We start from the raw sequence: 16,788 nt of genomic DNA on the forward strand, positions 1-16,788 counted from the left end.
AAGAAAAAAAAGAAAGCAATTCCAGCAGGTTTTTCCTGTAGTGCCTGTGCGAGTGAAGCCCACCCAAAGGTGAGGCAAGGGTGTGTTCTCAGAGCTCGCAACAGCAAGGGACTCGGCCGCTGTCACTTGCGTTTGCCTGGCAGAGGCTCCAAGGGAAGCTACCCATCAATCCGTCAGGTGCACCTCTGGCTTCTCTACTTGGTCTCAAGTTGGATGGAAGCAGAGACAAAACTTCAGGAAGCTGCCAGTCAATCAAGCCCTGGCCATGTGGGGCTGACAGCATAGACTCTAGTTACTGCATGGCTTCCCGGATGGTTGCTAGCGACAGCACCCGGCTCCACAAGCTGGCCTGTGGCCTCCTGGGGGTCCTTGAAGGTAATGGGGTCCAGTCATGTCTGTTTGTACATTCAGTCTCTTATCTCTTTTATTTAGGTCCCTCAAAGAGCTTAAGTTCCCCAGCTGCTGGCAAGTGACCTTCCTGCCACGCCGTGAGCTGGGGCCGAGCCACTCTTCCTAGGAGGCTGAGACCTCACAGGCACTGGCTCCTCGGTGGCCTCAGTTCCTCTAGAAGTGGCTGGTCAGCATCCTTCACAAATATGACATTCCAGGGAAGGCCCTGGCTGCACTAGGAACTTATTCAGTTATATTTTAGTTTGAGAAAAGGCACAGACGCCAGTCCCTCAAAAAATTAAACCTAGAACTACCGTTTGACCTAGAATTCAGCTTTTGGGTGTTACGCTGAAGAACTGAAAAGTAGGGCCTGGAACACACATTTGCACACCCATGCTCACAGCAGACAAAAGGCCAAAATAGTCCAGATGTCTAACAGATGAGTGGAAAAATAAAACATGGGGTGACATACAATGGACACAGGCTACAACACAGATGAACTTGAAGACACTATGCTGGGTGAACTAGGTCAGTCATGAAAGGACAAATACATGTGGTTCTATCTCCAAGGGGTGCCCAGAGTAGTCAACTTCACAAGGATCAGAAAGTACAAAGGCACCTGCCAAGGGCTGGGGGTGGCAAGTTGGTGTTTAATGGTACCATTTCTGTTTTGAAAGGTGAAAAAGTTCTGGAGATGGTTGGTGGTAATGGTTGAACGACAATGAGACTGTACTGAATGCCACTGAACTGTACGCTTAAAAATGCTTAAAATGGGAAATCTTATGCTATATCTATTTTACCACGATAAAAAAAATATACACTTAAAAAAGAGCCAGGTGGGCCGGGCGCGGTGGCTCATGCCTGTAATCGCAGCACTTTGGGAGGACGAGGTGGGCGGATCACAAGATCAAGAGATGGAGACCATCCTGGCCAACATGGTAAAACCCCGTCTCTACTAAAAATACAAAAATTAGCTGGGCGTGGTGGCGCATGCCTATAGTCCCGGCTACTCAGGAGGTTGAGGCAGGAGAATCGCTTGAACCCAGGAGGCAGAGGTTGCAGTGAGCCGAGATTGCACCACTACACTCCAGCCTGGTGACAGAATGAGACTCTGTCTCAAAAAAAAAAAAAAAAAAAAACCAAAAAAAAAACCAGGTGTGGGCTGGGCGCGGTGGCTCACACCTGTAATCCTAGCATTTTGGGAGGCCAAGGCAGGTGGATCACTTGAGGTCAGGCGTTCAAGACCAGCCTGGCCGACATGGAGAAAACCCCGTCTCTACTAAAAATACAAAAATTAGCCGGGCGCGCACCTGTAATCCCAGCTACTCGGGAGGCTGAGGCAGGAGAATCGCTTAAACCCAGGAGGCAGAGGTTGCAGTGAGCCGAGATCACGCCACTGCACTCCAGCCTGGGTGACAGAGTGAGACCCCGTCTCAAAACAAACAAAAAACAGAGCCAGGTGTAGTGGTGTGCACCTGTAATCTCAGCTACTCAGAAGGCTGCGGTGGGAGGACTGTTTGAAAGCCCAGGACCTCAAGGCCAGCCTGGGCAACATAGTGAGAGGCCCCATCTCTAAAAATTATTATTATTATTAAAGTTTAAAATTTTTTAAATTTCAAATTTCAATTTTAAAAAGGACAGATTCTTACTGAACCTATGCAAATAACTATATCACCACAAAAAATAAGGAAACAGTGAGAATGGGGGTTCACTGAGAAAGCAATATCATTTAAAAATGTTTCGGCTGGGCGAGGTGGCTCATGCCTGCAATCCCAGCACTTTGGGAGGCGGAGGCGGGTGGATCACGATGTCAAGAGATCGAGACCATTCTGGCTAACCCTAAGTCTCTACTAAAAATACAAAAAATTAGCCGGGCATGGTGGCAGGTGCCTATAGTCCCAGCTACTCAGGAGGCTGAGGCAGGAGAATGGCGTGAACCCGGGAGGCAGAGCTTGCAGTGAGCCGAGATCGCGCCACTGCACTCCAGCCTGGGGGACAGAGTGAGACTCCGTCTCAAAAAAAAAAAGAAAAAAAAAAAAGTTTCATATCTGGCCGGGCACAGTGACTCATGCCTATACTCCCAGCACTTTGGGAGGCTGATGAGGGCAAATCACTTGAAGTCAGGTGTTCAAGACCAGCCTGGCCAACATCTCTACTCTACATCCCAGCTCTACTAAAAATACAAAAAATTAGCCGGGTGAGGTGATGGGCAACTGTATTCCCAGCTACTCGAGAGGCTGAGGCAGGAGAATCGCTTGAACCCGGGAGGCGGAGGTTGCAGTGAGCTGAGATCGCGCCACTGCACTCCAGCCTGGGTAACAGAGCAAGACTCTGTCTCAAAAAAAAAAAGTTTCATATCCATCTACCAGAGCAGAGCCTACTAAATCATTACGGATTACAGACACTAAGAATGAGAAAGCATTTCCTCTTATATCTAGAAAACAGAAATGAACACATCAGCTATATTCCAAGCAAACCACCACAATTCAGTTCCCTCAGCAGCCCATCGCATTCTGCAGGACTAGGAACCAGCTTCCACACTCACAAAGCCCTGGCCCGGCACGCTGGGGTGGCCTGAGAGCCATTGAGGTAATGTCCGTGCAGACGCCTGGGCCCAGAGGCTCCAATAGTCACTGGTGAAAGCACCAGGCAATCCTTTCCCACGTGGGGGAACATCACCATGGGAAGAGTCAAAGTCTCTTTTCATAACGATTTTCTAACGTATCTGGCCAGATGCGTTATTCAGATATTTCTGAATATTTCATTCAGATATTTTCTGAATGAAAATATCCTACACAGAGCAAGGGAGGGCACTGACAAGCACGGGGCCTCCCGCCAAGCCCAGAACTTCTGAATTATTTCCATCAATAACATTTACACATACACACCGAACCAGGGAGCCATGGCCAGCGTCTCTTGTGATTTGACAACCACTCTTCCCGTGCGGGTCTTACAAGATAACGCTTAAAACAAACCTCATTATGTCTATGGTATTTTTCTTTTTATAAGGTGAATGATCAAATCTCTGTGATTTTCCAGGGGCACTCAGAGTCTCAGGGACAGTTTTAGAGGCAATCTGGACAGTTGTTTAAGGCAGGCTCACGGGTGTCTGAGAGAGAAGATTTGATTATCCATTAACAAAACAAACCTGATCTTTCACAAGTGATGAACCTTTGTTCTTTGTTTTTTCCCCTTAAATAAGCACAAACATAATAAAGTCAACATAAAGCATCAAAAATGATTCTGCTATATAGAACCTCTGCCATCCAGGTGCATTACACAGAAAGGAAAGAATAATCCTTCACTTTTTTTTTTTTTTGAGATGGAGTCTCGCTCTGTCGCCCAGGCTGGAGTGCAGTGGTGCGACCTTGGCTCACTGCAAGCTCCGCCTTCCGGGTTCACGCCATTCTCCTGCCTCAGCCTCCCTAGTAGCTGGGACTACAGGCGGTGGCCACCATGCCCGGCTAATTTTTTGTATTTTTAGTGGAGACGGGGTTTCACTGTGTTAGCCAGGATGGTCTCGATCTCCTGACCTTGTGATCTGCCCGCCTCGGCTTCCCAAAGTGCTGGGATTACAGGCGTGAGCCACCGTGCCTGGCCATAATCTTTCACTTTGAAGGCAAAGGCGTTAATGAGTAAACAAAGAAGGCAAGACCATCAAGGCCAGCAAACTTTGCTAAAATTGTGACATAATTCATTGCTGCTTTTCAGACTCAGGTACCATGATGATAAAAGGCACATACCTAGTTTTGCCCTTCACTATGTTTTTTGTCATTTTTACGATATTCTGGAAAACACTGGTAAATCGCTTTAGGAGAGAGTGTGGACTAGGATATCCTAGGGTGCCTGAGGCCCTTTTCAGAGAATCTGTGAGGTTGAAAAGCTTCCATAACACAGTTTCTTCTGTCATTCTCTCATGAGGGTACAGTGGACTTTCCCAGGGGCTGAGCGAAAGAGATACTGCAACAACCTAGATTCCAGGTATCCTGTATTCAGTCAGACACCTAGGAGATCTGCAGAAACACTGATGCAATGCTGTTCTTCTCAACAGAAATGTTTTGTTTTATAAAATAGTTACATTGGCCAGGTGAGGTGGCTTACGCTCGTAATCCCAGAACTTTGGGAGGCCGAGGAGGGTGGATCACCTGAGGTCAGGAGTTTGAGACCAGCCTGACCAATATGGTGAAACCCCGTCTCTACTAAAAATACAAAAACTAGCCAGGCATGATGGCGTGCACCTGTAACCCAGCTACTCGGGAGGGTGAGGCAGGAGAATTGCTTGAACCCAGGAGGCAGAGGCTGCAGTGAGCCAAGATCAGGCCACTGCACTCCAGCCTGGTCGACAGAGCAAGACTCCATCTCAAAATTAATTAATTAGTTAAATTAAATTAAACAATTTCACAAATTTCAAATGAATGAACAAATTTTTTTTGTTGTTTTTTGGAGGCAGGGTCTCACTCTGTCAAGCAGGCTAGAGTGCAGTAGCACGATCATGGCCCACTACAGCCTCAAGCTCCTGGGCTCAAGCGATCCTCCTGCCTCAGCCTCCCAAAGTGCTGGGATTACAGGTGAGGACCACTGTGACTGGCCTATTTTTAAAATTTCTCAGTTTTAATTCTAACACAGAATATAGGGATAAAAGCCTGCTTAATCAAACGCTTTTTGGTTCCTCAATACTTTTTATATATAAAGGGATCTAGAAACCAAAAAGTTTGAGAAGTGCTGCTTTGAGGAAAAAAAACAAAACCTGTTTGTTTGTTTGTTTGTTTTTCAGACGGAGTCTCACTCTGTCACCCAGGCTGGAGTGCAATGGCGTGATCTTGCCTCATTGCATCCTCCGCCTCCTGGGCTCAAGTGATTCTCCTGCCTCAGTCTCCCGAGTAGCTGGGATTACAGGCATGCACCACCTCATCCGGCTAATTTTTGTATTTTTAGTAGAGATGAGGTTTCACCATGTTAGCCTGGCTGGTCTCAAACTCCTGACCTTAGGCGACCCGCCCTCCTCAGCCTCCCAAAGTGCTGGGATTACAGGCGTGAGAAACCTCGCCTGGCCACCTGTATTTTTTCTTTGAAAAATAAAAGCATTTACATAGCTGTTTGTCTCCATCATCTGTATCAATTATAACTTTTTTTTTTTGAGACATAGTCTGGCTCTGTCATCCAGGCTGGAGTGCAATGGCACAATCTTGGCTCACTGCAACCTTCGTCTCCTGGGTTCAAGTGATTCTCCTGCCTCAGCCTCCCGAGTAGCTGGGATTACAGGTGACCGCCATCACATCTGGCTAATTTTTGTATTTTTAGTAGAGACAGGGTTTCTCCATGTTGGTCAAGCTGGTTTCGAACTTCTGACCTCAGGTGATCCGCCCACCTTGGTCTCCCAAAGTGCTGGGATTACGGGCGTGAACCACCTTGCCTGGCCTTATAACTTTTAACAAAGTAACTGACTTCCATTTTACAGAGAACCACAGGCTGACAGTTGAGCGCTGTCTGCCAGAAACATGTTTAGCAGATGCCTGTGGGCGCATACACCATAGCCTTCACAGCCACTCGCGCCCTTCTATGCTTCCTCAACATGAAAACATACTTTTTTTTTTGAAAAGCAACCATTTATTAGAACCAATACAAGAGTATGAAAAGAGGGAAAAGAGGAGGGTAGAAGAGGGGGAGAGAATAAGGTCTGTATCAGATGTCAGTTAAGGAAATACATAAATGCTTACTCTTTTTAAACATTTACATTTAAAAGGTGAACATATATGTAGACCACTTATATATTTTTTTTTTAAAATCAAAAGCAGACATGTTTGGCTGAAATAAAACCAAGAAACACAACCCAAACTCCCCCATAAACCTAAAAGTCCATGGAGAATTCAATTTCTCATTTCCATTCAGAAATCTGGCTACAGAGTGATTTGTTTGCTACTTGGGACAGTACAGCGTGCTGAAAGAAACCCAGCTCTTGAGTCTCTTAGATCCCATCCTGTAGGAAGTGGTGGGAAAGCCAGCGGACCATGGGCAAGTCAACTCCTGGCTACCTGGCAGGGCGTCAGACTGTGCTCTCTCCATTCCCCAGGACTCCACAGAACCGTCTGGTACTGCTAGTGCTGGGTGAACAGTGAAAGCAGAGTCCACAAAACACAGAGAACCAGAATGTGACTGCAAGCAGCCAGGACCTTGTGCTTTTTCATGGATCACAAATCTAGGGCCAAGGAGAGGGAAAGGAGAAAGAGCCCTATTGGGAAGAGGCGCTGGCTGCGCCCCTAAACTGAGACGGAAAGAGTAAGGCTCTTGAGCCCACACCTGGGCAAGTAGAAATAGTGTCCAAGGTTTTCTCAAACCAGAGGGAAAAAAGGTCAAGGTTAGATTAAGACTGCAGACACTAAGAGATGACAGATGCTGAATACAGTGAATCGGATGCAGCTTTAAGGATCAATGCCCAATTCTGAGTGTTATACACATTTCTAGGAAAAATAATTCCAATGTAGCTTTTGGGGGGGCTGGAAATAAGGTGGTCACATTTATTGAATCAGCTGTCCCTATGAGGAAGGAGAGGCCCAGGTACAGATACCACAAAGGGGTACAGTGACCCAGCTGTCCTGGGATCGGTTGGGGAGTGGTAAGCAATGACACAAATCAAAACCATTGAGCATTGAGGGTTGCTTTGATCCTGAGTCAGTCTGAGTCTGCTTCAAACCCATGGGGAATGGAACTTTCATCCCCAAACTGCAGAGAGAAATAAGCAGTAGCATCCCTACCTCATGATTCCCTAATCCAATGCTCCTGAATCTGAAATGGCCTCCCTCTGTGAATGCAAGACACAGAAAATCCCAAGTGCCTTCCCCAACAACATCCTAAGTAAGTCTGGACTAGTAAGATTCCAACATTCATGAAAACACTGTCAACATCTGAACTAGCAGATTTGATGAGGGGTGGGGAGTAGAGAATTTGCCGAGTCAGTAAGTAGTTCCAGTCTTGGAGACAGCTCAGTGAGGACCAAAGCCTGTGTGTCCGGCTCAAGACATCCTCCACAGAGCACCCAAGACATCCTCCACAGAGCACCCAAGACATCCTCCACAGAGGACCCTGCAGTATTCTATTAACTTTGACTTACAATGCCTCACAACAACACCCCTGTGAGGTAGGTCAGAATGATTACCCCCATTTGACAGATGGGGAACTGAGGCATTGAAAGAAGTGACTTGCCAAGGTCATGACTGCAGGCCAAGATATGGCCTCTTTTTAGAGCTGAAAAAAACCTAGGTATACCTAGTAACCAATGTTTTACTATTCTGTCTTACCAAGTAAGTATGTTGATATCCAAAGAATACCTACTCAACTCCATTTAATATCAGTCCAAGGTTTTAAGTTACCTAAGCTTTATCTTGGTACAGTACACTTTCAGAATAATGAACACATTTATTTGAACACAAACATATTTTTCATAATCTTAAACATTATGTAAGAGTAATATTAGCTGATTTGATAAGTAAACCCGTAGAAGTTTAGGGGAGGAAGCCAAGTAGAATAAAAGGTACACCTGTATTATAGCTAATACTGATAGACTGAAGAAAAGGGGGGAGGGATAGCATTAGGAGATATACCTAATGTTAAATGAAGAGTTAATGGGTGCAGCACACCAACATGGCACATATATATATGTAACAAACCTGCACGTTGTGCACATGTACCGTAAAACTTAAAGTATAATTAAAAAAAAACTGAAGAAAAGACACAGCTTTTTTAAACCCAAATTATTAGTCTCATTTGCCAAAGTTTTACATCAATTCTGTGAACTTAGATGATTATTGTTATTATTATTATTGGAGACAGGGTCTGGCTCTGTTCCGCAGGCTGGACTGCAGTGGTGCAGTCACAGCTCACTACAGCCTCAGCCTCCCAGGCTCAGGCGATCCTCCCACCTCAGCCTCCAGAGCTGGGACTACAGGCACAACCACCATGCCCAGCTAATCTTTTATTTTTTGTAGAGTCAAGGTCTTGCCATGTTGCCCAGGCTGGTATCGAGCTCCTAGACTCAAGACATCCTCCTGCCTCATCCTCCCAAATTGCTAGGATTACAGGTGTGAGCCACTGCACCTGGCCTGAACTTAAGATTCTTAAAATATTCCAGTTTGTTTCTGTAAGAATTTCTTTTTTTTTTTTTTTGAGATGGAGTCTCACTTTGTCGCCCAGGCTGGAGTGCAGTGGCGCGATCTCAGCTCACTGTAAGCTCCGCCTCCCAAGCTCAAGTGATTCTCCTGCCTCAGCCTCCCAAGTAGCTGGAATTACAGGCATGCACCACTATGCTGGGCTAATTCTGTATTTTTAGTAGAGAGGGGGTTTCTCCATGTTGGCCTGGCTGGTCTCAAACTCCCGACCTCAGGTGATCGACCTGCCTCGGCCTCCCAAAGTGCTGGGATTACAGGCGTGAGCCACTTTGCGCCCGGCAAGACTCCATCTCAAAAAAAAAAAAATTATAATAGGCCGGGCGCGATGGCTCATGCCTGTAATCCCAGCACTTTGGGAGGCCGAGACGGGCAGATTACAAGGTCAAGAGATCGAGACCATCCTGGCTAAAATGGTGAAACCCCGTCTCTACTAAAAACACAAAAAAATTAGCCGGGCATGGTGGCGGGTGCCTGTAGTCCCAGCTACTTGGGAGGCCAAGGCAGGAGAATCTCTTGAACCCGGGAGGCAGAGGTTGCAGTGAGCCGAGATCGTGCCACTGCACTCCAGCCTGTGCGACAGAGTGAGACTCCATCTCAAAAAAAAAAAAAAAATTATAATAACTAAACAAATAAATTATTAGAAGTACGATTTTCTTACGTTCTGGAAATCTTAGAAATATTTACTTATATAAGCTAATCACGAAGCAATCAGAATAGAGTTCCTCCAATCCAAGACACTTCATGACATAACCCAATGACTCAAAAAAAGTTTTCCACATTCACTTAGTGAGAGGCAAAGGCCTTTCTGAATTACAACTTCAGCCCCAGGGCAAGAGTAAACACAGAAACTGGGAAACTCCCTGGACCAGGTGTCAAAGAGTTGTTCTTCCTGGTGGACACAACATTCTGAATTGAATTGAGCTCAAAAGAGGCTAAGGACACAGAGAACGAAGTCCAATCATCCAGATTCTCCGTATCTGACCACAGAGAACTGATCTCTGTCATCCGCCTACAAAGATGAGCAAAACAATATGACCACAAACCAATGCTCAATCACTGATGCCACCAAGCCATGGGTAAGCCAGAAACCAACAGAACCCAGAGTCGGGGCGGGGGAAACAGAGACACGGAGAGAAAATGGAGAAACAGGGTCCGCAAAGTGAAAAGTTCCATTGCTGCTTGAATTTGCCTCTGGTAGCCAAGAAAAGGCCAGCACTTTGGGCGGCCGAGGCAGGAGGATCACTTGAGCCCAGGAGTTTGAGGCAAACCTAGGCAACACAGTGAGACCCTGTCTCTACAAAAAATACAAAATAAAAAATGAGCTGGGTGCGGTGGCTCATGCCTGTAATCCCCGCACTTTGGGACGCTGAGGCAGGAGGATCACTTGAGCCCAGGAGTTTGAGGCAAACCTGGGCAACACAGTGAGACCCTGTCTCTACAAAAAATACAAAATAAAAAATGAATGAAACATTGACACCTGCTGTAACATGAGTTGAAAATATGCTACATGAAAGAAGTCAGTCACAAAAGACCACGTAGTGTGTGTGATTCCATTAGTATGAAATGTCCTAAATGTGCAAATCCATAGACAGAAAGATTAGGGCTGCCAGGGTTGTGGAGGAGCCACCAGTGTGTCTGGAGCTTCTCTTTGGGGTACTGAAATGTTCTGCCTGTAGGTGGTGGTGATGGTCGCACACTGTGAATATACTAAGCCACTGAACTGTGCACCTTAAATGGGTGAATTTTATGGCATGTGCAGTATGTCTCAATCAAATGGTTTTTGAAAAGGCAGCCAGCAGGAGGGGGCATGAGGAGGCAAGAGCCTCTTCAGGTGACTGGGGCCCCCTCCCAGAGGTCGGAGGCTCCACCACAGGCCCCGGAAGTCAGTGGACCCCGATGCTCCAGGCCTCTGTGACCCGGGAGTCCTGCCTCCCTCCCCTGCCCAGGCCCTGGGCTTCTGGGTGGGACATGGTGGCTGGCAGGGGAAGGCAGGTGTCCCTCAGCTACTCCAGAATCCCTGGTGAGCCTCTGTCTGCTCCTGGTCCGCCCCTCCCCGAACTCTCTGTAGACTGTGTCATAAAGAACAAGGCTGGGCCATGAGGTGTGGCTCATGCCTGTAATCCCAGCACTTTGGGAGGCCGAGGTGGGCGGATCACAAGGTCAGGAGATCGAGACCATCCTGGCTAACATGGTGAAACCCCTTCGCTACTAAAAATACAAAAAATTAGCCAGTGTGGTGGCGGGCGCCTGTAGCCCCAGCTACTCGGGAGGCTGAGGCAGGAGAATGACATGAAACTCGGGAGGCAGAGCTTGCAGTGAGCCCAGACTGCGCCACTGCACTCCAGCCTAGGCGACAGAGTGAGACTCCATCTCAAAAAAAAAAAAAAAATTAGCCGGGCGTGGTGGCGGGCGCCTGTAGTCCCAGCTACTCAGGAGGCTGAGGCAGGAGAATGGCGTGAACCTGGGAGGCGGAGCTTGCAGTGAGCAGAGATCGCGCCACTGCACTCCAGCCTGGGCGACAGAGTGAGACTCGTCTCAAAAATAATTAATTAATTAATTAATTAATTAAGAACAAGGCTGTCACCACATCCCAGGCAGAGTCCAACTCAGGGCAGAGCCTCGCAGAGCACAGCAGGGCCTGTGCCGCGCCAACGCCGTGCCCCTGCCTGGGAGAAATGCCACCTAGCCCCTGGCAGAAACGTCTCCCCTCTCCTATGGAGGGGCTGATGACCCAGGAGCAGCTAGCTGCTGGTGTGAGTACACGGGTGACCCCTCCACAGAGGCCCCGAGCTGAGCTCCCTGCTCAGTTGGCCGGGTTTGCAGCTGGATGTCTGCAGTGGTCCTCAGGGATACCCAGAGGGAGAAACAAGGCTTTTGGGGAAATGCTGACACCTGGGGCCAGGGTTCTCACAGCCAGACCCCATCTCTCCCTGCCTGGATTTCAGGGGAAGTGGGGCTTGGGTAAACAGGAACGGAGGTGACCATCGGGCCGGAAGGGTGTGTGGGCCACAGAGAAGCACCCTGAGGCTGTGCTGTCATCCAGAGTGCCACCCTGCCTTTCCAGGGCACAGCAAGGAAGTGCCTGCTGGAAGGATCCTGGGGACAGTTGTTAAGGCAATTTTATCTTGTCATAGCATGCCTGCCTCGGTTCCGGGGCCAGGACAGTGCCCTACTGACTCCACACACAGAGGCAGCTGGGTCCAGGAGGCAGCCATCTCAAACGCAGTGACCTCCAGCACCCAAAGCTCAGAGTTCCCAGCTGAACCTAGGAGGCAGCTACCTTCCTGTCTCTAGGGAGATGCCCGCTGGTGCAGGAGCCACTCCCAGTCCCAATGCCAGGCCTGGTCACGTGGTGCCCCACCAGGCTGGGGTGTGGTGCACTTGCCCGCTGGCCTCCGGTGCCCTCAGGCCCAGCCTCACTGTCACAGGACCGGAGCTCCTCAGGGATGGCCACCTTCCTAGACTTACCCCCAGGAGGGACACGCTGCTGCCTCCCAGGGGCCTTCGTCCACTGGCCCCTTTCTTTCCACCCCCATATGCTACCCCTGCCTACTCCCTTCCCTGGCCCTGGGTTGCCACTCCTGTCCTGTTCTCCTGCTGTCCCCACCCCAGCCCTGATCCCAGATGGCTCTCCCTAGAAAAACACCGGAACCCCAGAGAAGCTCAATCCCCCAAGTCCATCTGCATTTTAAGAAGCCCTCACGCACTCCCAGCCCAGAGAGGGAAGCTGTAAAGATGGACAGGTCATGTCGGGCTTTGAACCTGCAATGTGATCTCACCTTCCCCATCACCTGTAAAAGGGGACACTCCCTGCCTTGTGGGATCACATGCAGTATCAGAAAAAGCACCTGACATGTGACATCCATTTACAGAGGGTTTTCCCTTCTCTTTGGTTTTGGGGGAGAATGGGAGAGGCCCAAGCAGGAGCTCCTGGAACACCGCCCATCCCGGACCCAGGGTTGTAGTCACCTGAACACTCACCCAGACACAGGGGAACTTCACAGAATGAATGTGAGGAATAAAATGAGACATTCAGTTACACAAATTAAACCAAACACAGATGCAGAGGTGCCCCATAACAGAAATAGAGCAAATACTGCCAGCCTTGGATGAAAGCTCTTGGCCAAGGGCCATGACAGCGGCGGGGAGGTTCAGCAGCTGTCACCAAGCACACAGGGCATTTGGAACCTCCAAGCCCAGCCTGTCCCACCAGGCCACAGCACACACTTTCCTTCCTCTGAAGAAAGGGGGTTTGTTAAGCCAACGAGGAGGGAAGCCAAAGACAGGTATCTCCTCCCCTGGGGCCACAGAGGCCACCCATGGCTTCCACTAGGACAGTGTGTCTTTGCAGTTACTCTACGTGCCTAAAAGTGACCAGCCCCCTTTCAGGTCTGGTCTGTGATCCAGATGGTGGTCTTTCCCCCACCCTTTTTTTTTTTTGAGACGGAGTCTCGCTCTGTCCCCCAGGCTGGAGTGCAGTGGTGCAATCTCGGCTCACTGCAAGCTCCACCTCCTGGGTTCACGCCATTCTCCTGCCTCAGCCTCCCGAGTAGCTGGGACTACAGGTGCCCGCCACCACGCACAGCTAATTTTTTGTATTTTTAGTAGAGACGGGGTTTCACCCTGTTAGTCAGGACGGTCTTGATCTCCTGACCTTGTGATCCGCCCAACTCGGCCTCCCAAAGTGCTGGGATTACAGGCATGAGCCACCGCGCCCAGCTGGTCTTTCCCCTTTAAGACCCCACTTCCCGCCCCCACCCTGGCCAAGCTGATAGGATTCAAGGAGTGCGGCGGTGCAATCACGGCTCACTATAGCCTTGACCTCCCAGGCTCGAGCAATCCTCCTGTCTCAGCCTCCCAAAGCCACTTCCTCCTTTTCTTAGTTGTTGGCTTCTTCTACAGAAAAGGATCCCGAAAACAAACACCTAAAATGCCAACCAAGAATTCAATCTGCAAGGCAGTAGCACCTCCAGAAATAGTTGCTTTGTGGCCTGTTTGCTGTTTATGTGAAACTTCTCCATTTTGGACCAACGCAGGCAGAAAGAGAAAAGGAGGAAGAGAAAGGAAAAGAGGCAGGCTGTGTTGGGGCTGGATGGGGCTGTAGGAACCTGCCAGCAGTGGCTCTTGGGGAAAACCCCACTGCGAGGGTTCCGTACCCCTGCCCCGGAAGCTTCCCCTTTCCCACACACGTCACTCGCTGCCTTGGAATCTGGGCTGCCTCTCTCCCAGGGGCTCACAGGGGAGCCAGGCCACAGAAGGGCTCCTTACCCCCAGTGGCCTAACAGGTGTGACATGTGGAGGGGGAGTCTGGGCAGTGTGCCTGATGCTCGGAGCCGAGACCCTGGAGTCCAACTCCCGCGGGTGTGACCTTGGACAAGTTACTTAGCCTCTTCTTGCCTCAGTTACACCATCTGGAGAATGGGGATGCTACCCTCGTCTGACCACTGTGATGTCCAAATGAGCCAGTCAGCACACGCTCCTTGAGCGTCCGGCACACAGGTGCTTGGCTCTGTCCTGTGCTTCAGCTCCATCAATGTCTTCTTCAGACCTGTCATTGGCTTGGGGCAAGGATATATGTGGCCGCTGAGGGCGGTCCGCCAGGTATGGCAGCCATGGAGCTGCTAATTAGGCCCTGCGAGTGGGAGGCCCTGTGGGGTGGGGCAGGGACAGATGCCCAGCTGCTCTAGGGGACACTCCAGGCCTGCGCTGCCCTCCACAGCCCCAGCCAGAGAGTGGTGACCAGATGTCAACTACAGGAAGCATTTCCAGAGGCCACAGCTCTGCAGGGAGGTCTCTCATGGGCTGACAGCCAGAGCCAGCGCTCCGGGTCCCCTGAAACAACGGGCACAGTCCTCGATCACATCGAGGACCTGCTCAGCCCCTCCACTTGGCACCGGAGAGAGGATGACTCACGGCCCTTCTGCCTGGAAGGCAGGCTCCGGTGTCAAATGTCCATCTGCCTCCATCACCCTCATCCATCCTTGTCAGTCCAGGGGCCTGGGCACTGCTGGGGCATTTCCCCTTGCAAATGAGTGGGACCCTCAGCTCCTTCGATCAGCATCCTCACGTCAGGCGAGCCTGTGAGCACCCCTAAGCAAGGCCTCTGAGCTGGGCATGCGACACCCCTTCCCACCCAGGCACCCTCCCCCTAGAATCCCCCATACCACCCTGGGGGCATGCCCCGCTTCCCTCTCTGGCAAGCTCCTGCACAACCCTGAGACCACCTGATAGCCACCGTCTATCCTGCTCAACCTCCTCAGAAGCACTAACAGCACCTCGCCCCAGCCACGGCAGGTCTCTGCATCCCTCGTCTCAGTCACCACTCTCACATCTCATGAACAGAGACACTAGCTGCTTCCTCATGCTCCCTGTGCCCGTCCTGGGAGATCCCTGCCTTTAAACCCCAGCCATGAACTGCTGACCCCGCATTTCCTCTTCCCTCCCTGGGCAAGAGGGGCAGAAGGGGTAGGGACACACACCCCGGGCCGCAGGCAGAGGCTTGGCCTGGGTCCTCCTCCCAGCAGTGCCTCCCTGGAGCTCTGTCTACCTCAACTCCTGATGCCAGAGGATCCCTCTGGGCTCCCCACGCCCTTAAGACCCCAGCTCAGGGAATCTGGTTTCAGTCATCACTCCCAGGGGACTGCAGGGCCCCAGGACGGCACACACTCAGGCCCAGGAAAGCTCTCCCCATCTCAGAGCCTCCTGCGGGTGGAGATGGAATGTGGAAAAACCGCATCCTCTGCAGCTCCCCCACAGTGAGAGCGAGGACTGAGGGTGTGGATAAGGCTCCAGGAAGGGGGTGCAAGCCTGGGAAGGTGGAAGAGCTCTGGGTGGGTCCATCTGCTCCTCACCTGCCCCAACGCTGCCTGCAGGTGAAGGCCGGTCCGGCCCCAGAGGGCCCAGCCCCCAGCCCACTTACAGAGTCCGCACTGTGCTCCTCCAGCCGGCCCCTCGCTGCCCACCAGAGCCATCATGACCCCAGCACTGGCTGCACATTCGTATTTGTTGAATGAATGAATGAACCCTTGCCAGCCTAGCCACTTGGTGGCTGAGGGCTTCAGGGCTCTCCCAGGGTCCCCTGGGGTCATTCAGCCACTCAACAGTTTCCCAGCAGCAGCAGCAGCAGCAGCAGCAGCGCGGATCCGCACATCATTGCCAGTGCTCTAAGGAGCGGGCGAGCCCCCGTAGGCGGCCGCTCTGACCGCGCTTGGTCAGCCCTGAGCTCCGCTCGGGAGGAGCCGGCAGGTGTCTGCGGTGCTGGAAAGACCACGCTGTGGGCGGGGATTCCGATGTGCCGGGAAGGGTGGCCTGCACCCGGCCAGGCCCGCGGGTTTTCTCCTCTCTGGGGCTGGCCTCGGCCCCTCCCCCTCCCCGCGCCCCGCACCCCTCCCCTGAGTCCCCAGGCCACGTGGAGAGGACACAACAAAGCCTTCCCCGCCTCCGAGGCGGACTCGACCCTCAGCACCGACCTGCGGGCCGCGCCGAGGAGGGCGCCCGGGCGGAGGGGAGGCGGGAGAGGCGCGGCCCGCAGGTCGGTGCTGAGGCCGGGGGCTCTGACCCCGCGCCTCCCCTCCTCCGGCTCCCACCGCGGTCGGGCCCAGGGCGGGCGGCGGGCCCTGAGCTCCACGCCGGGGCAGGCGGGCAGGCAGGGGTCCTGGGCTGGGGCTCGGCGCGTACCCCGGGAGGGGCGCGGGGGCACTCACCACCCTCCAGCCGCGGGGGCGCGGGCGCGTCCGGGCCGAGGCAGCGTCTCCCAGGCGCGCGGACACGGTCGACTACCCGCTTCCTCCTTATGGCGCCCCGCGCGCTTCCTCCTTCGGCCCCCCACGCCCGGGCCCGCCCCGGCCCGCCCCGGCCCGCCCCCGGCGGCTTGCGGGGACCCGGGGAGCCCGCGCCGGCGCGGGGAGGTGGAGCGGGGCGGGGGGCCGGCAGCGCAGTGAGAACCAGGGTTTCCACCCTTACCCCTTACGCGACTGTTTCAGACAGTGTCGTCCAACTTTAAGCTGGCCACTTACTCCAGCGCCGCTGGGATAATTCCTAATGATTCTCTGGGAAACATTCAGAATCCCCAGGCTGTTTCTGGAATAGTCTGGGGTGGTCATTCTCGGTCCTCACGGAACCAGGGGTTTGGAAAGTGGGTGAAGCCACATGGGTTGCAGAGAATCTGGCCCAGCCCCTCACCAGTCCCTGTGCTTGTTATTTATTCTTTAATTATTTGGATATCAACTCTGATTTA

At 51.8% G+C, this 16,788-nt stretch overlaps 1 protein-coding gene across 2 annotated transcripts in view; it reads right to left on the bottom strand.

Moving 5' to 3' along the window:
• Positions 1-16,392, bottom strand: part of BID (BH3 interacting domain death agonist) — a 38,757-nt gene extending 22,365 nt beyond the window's left edge. Inside the window, exon 1 of one of the 2 annotated variants that reach the window (XM_054469448.2) lies at positions 16,256-16,392. The gene's annotated coding sequence lies outside the window, so the exon portion shown is untranslated. The remainder of the gene's footprint in view (positions 1-16,255) is intronic. The other variant, XM_054469449.2, reaches the window with a different exon arrangement.
• Positions 16,393-16,788: the final 396 nt, after the last annotated feature.

The sequence above is a fragment of the Pongo pygmaeus genome, chromosome 23, assembly GCF_028885625.2.
Source record: "Pongo pygmaeus isolate AG05252 chromosome 23, NHGRI_mPonPyg2-v2.0_pri, whole genome shotgun sequence".
NCBI classification, from domain to species: Eukaryota; Metazoa; Chordata; class Mammalia; order Primates; family Hominidae; genus Pongo; species Pongo pygmaeus.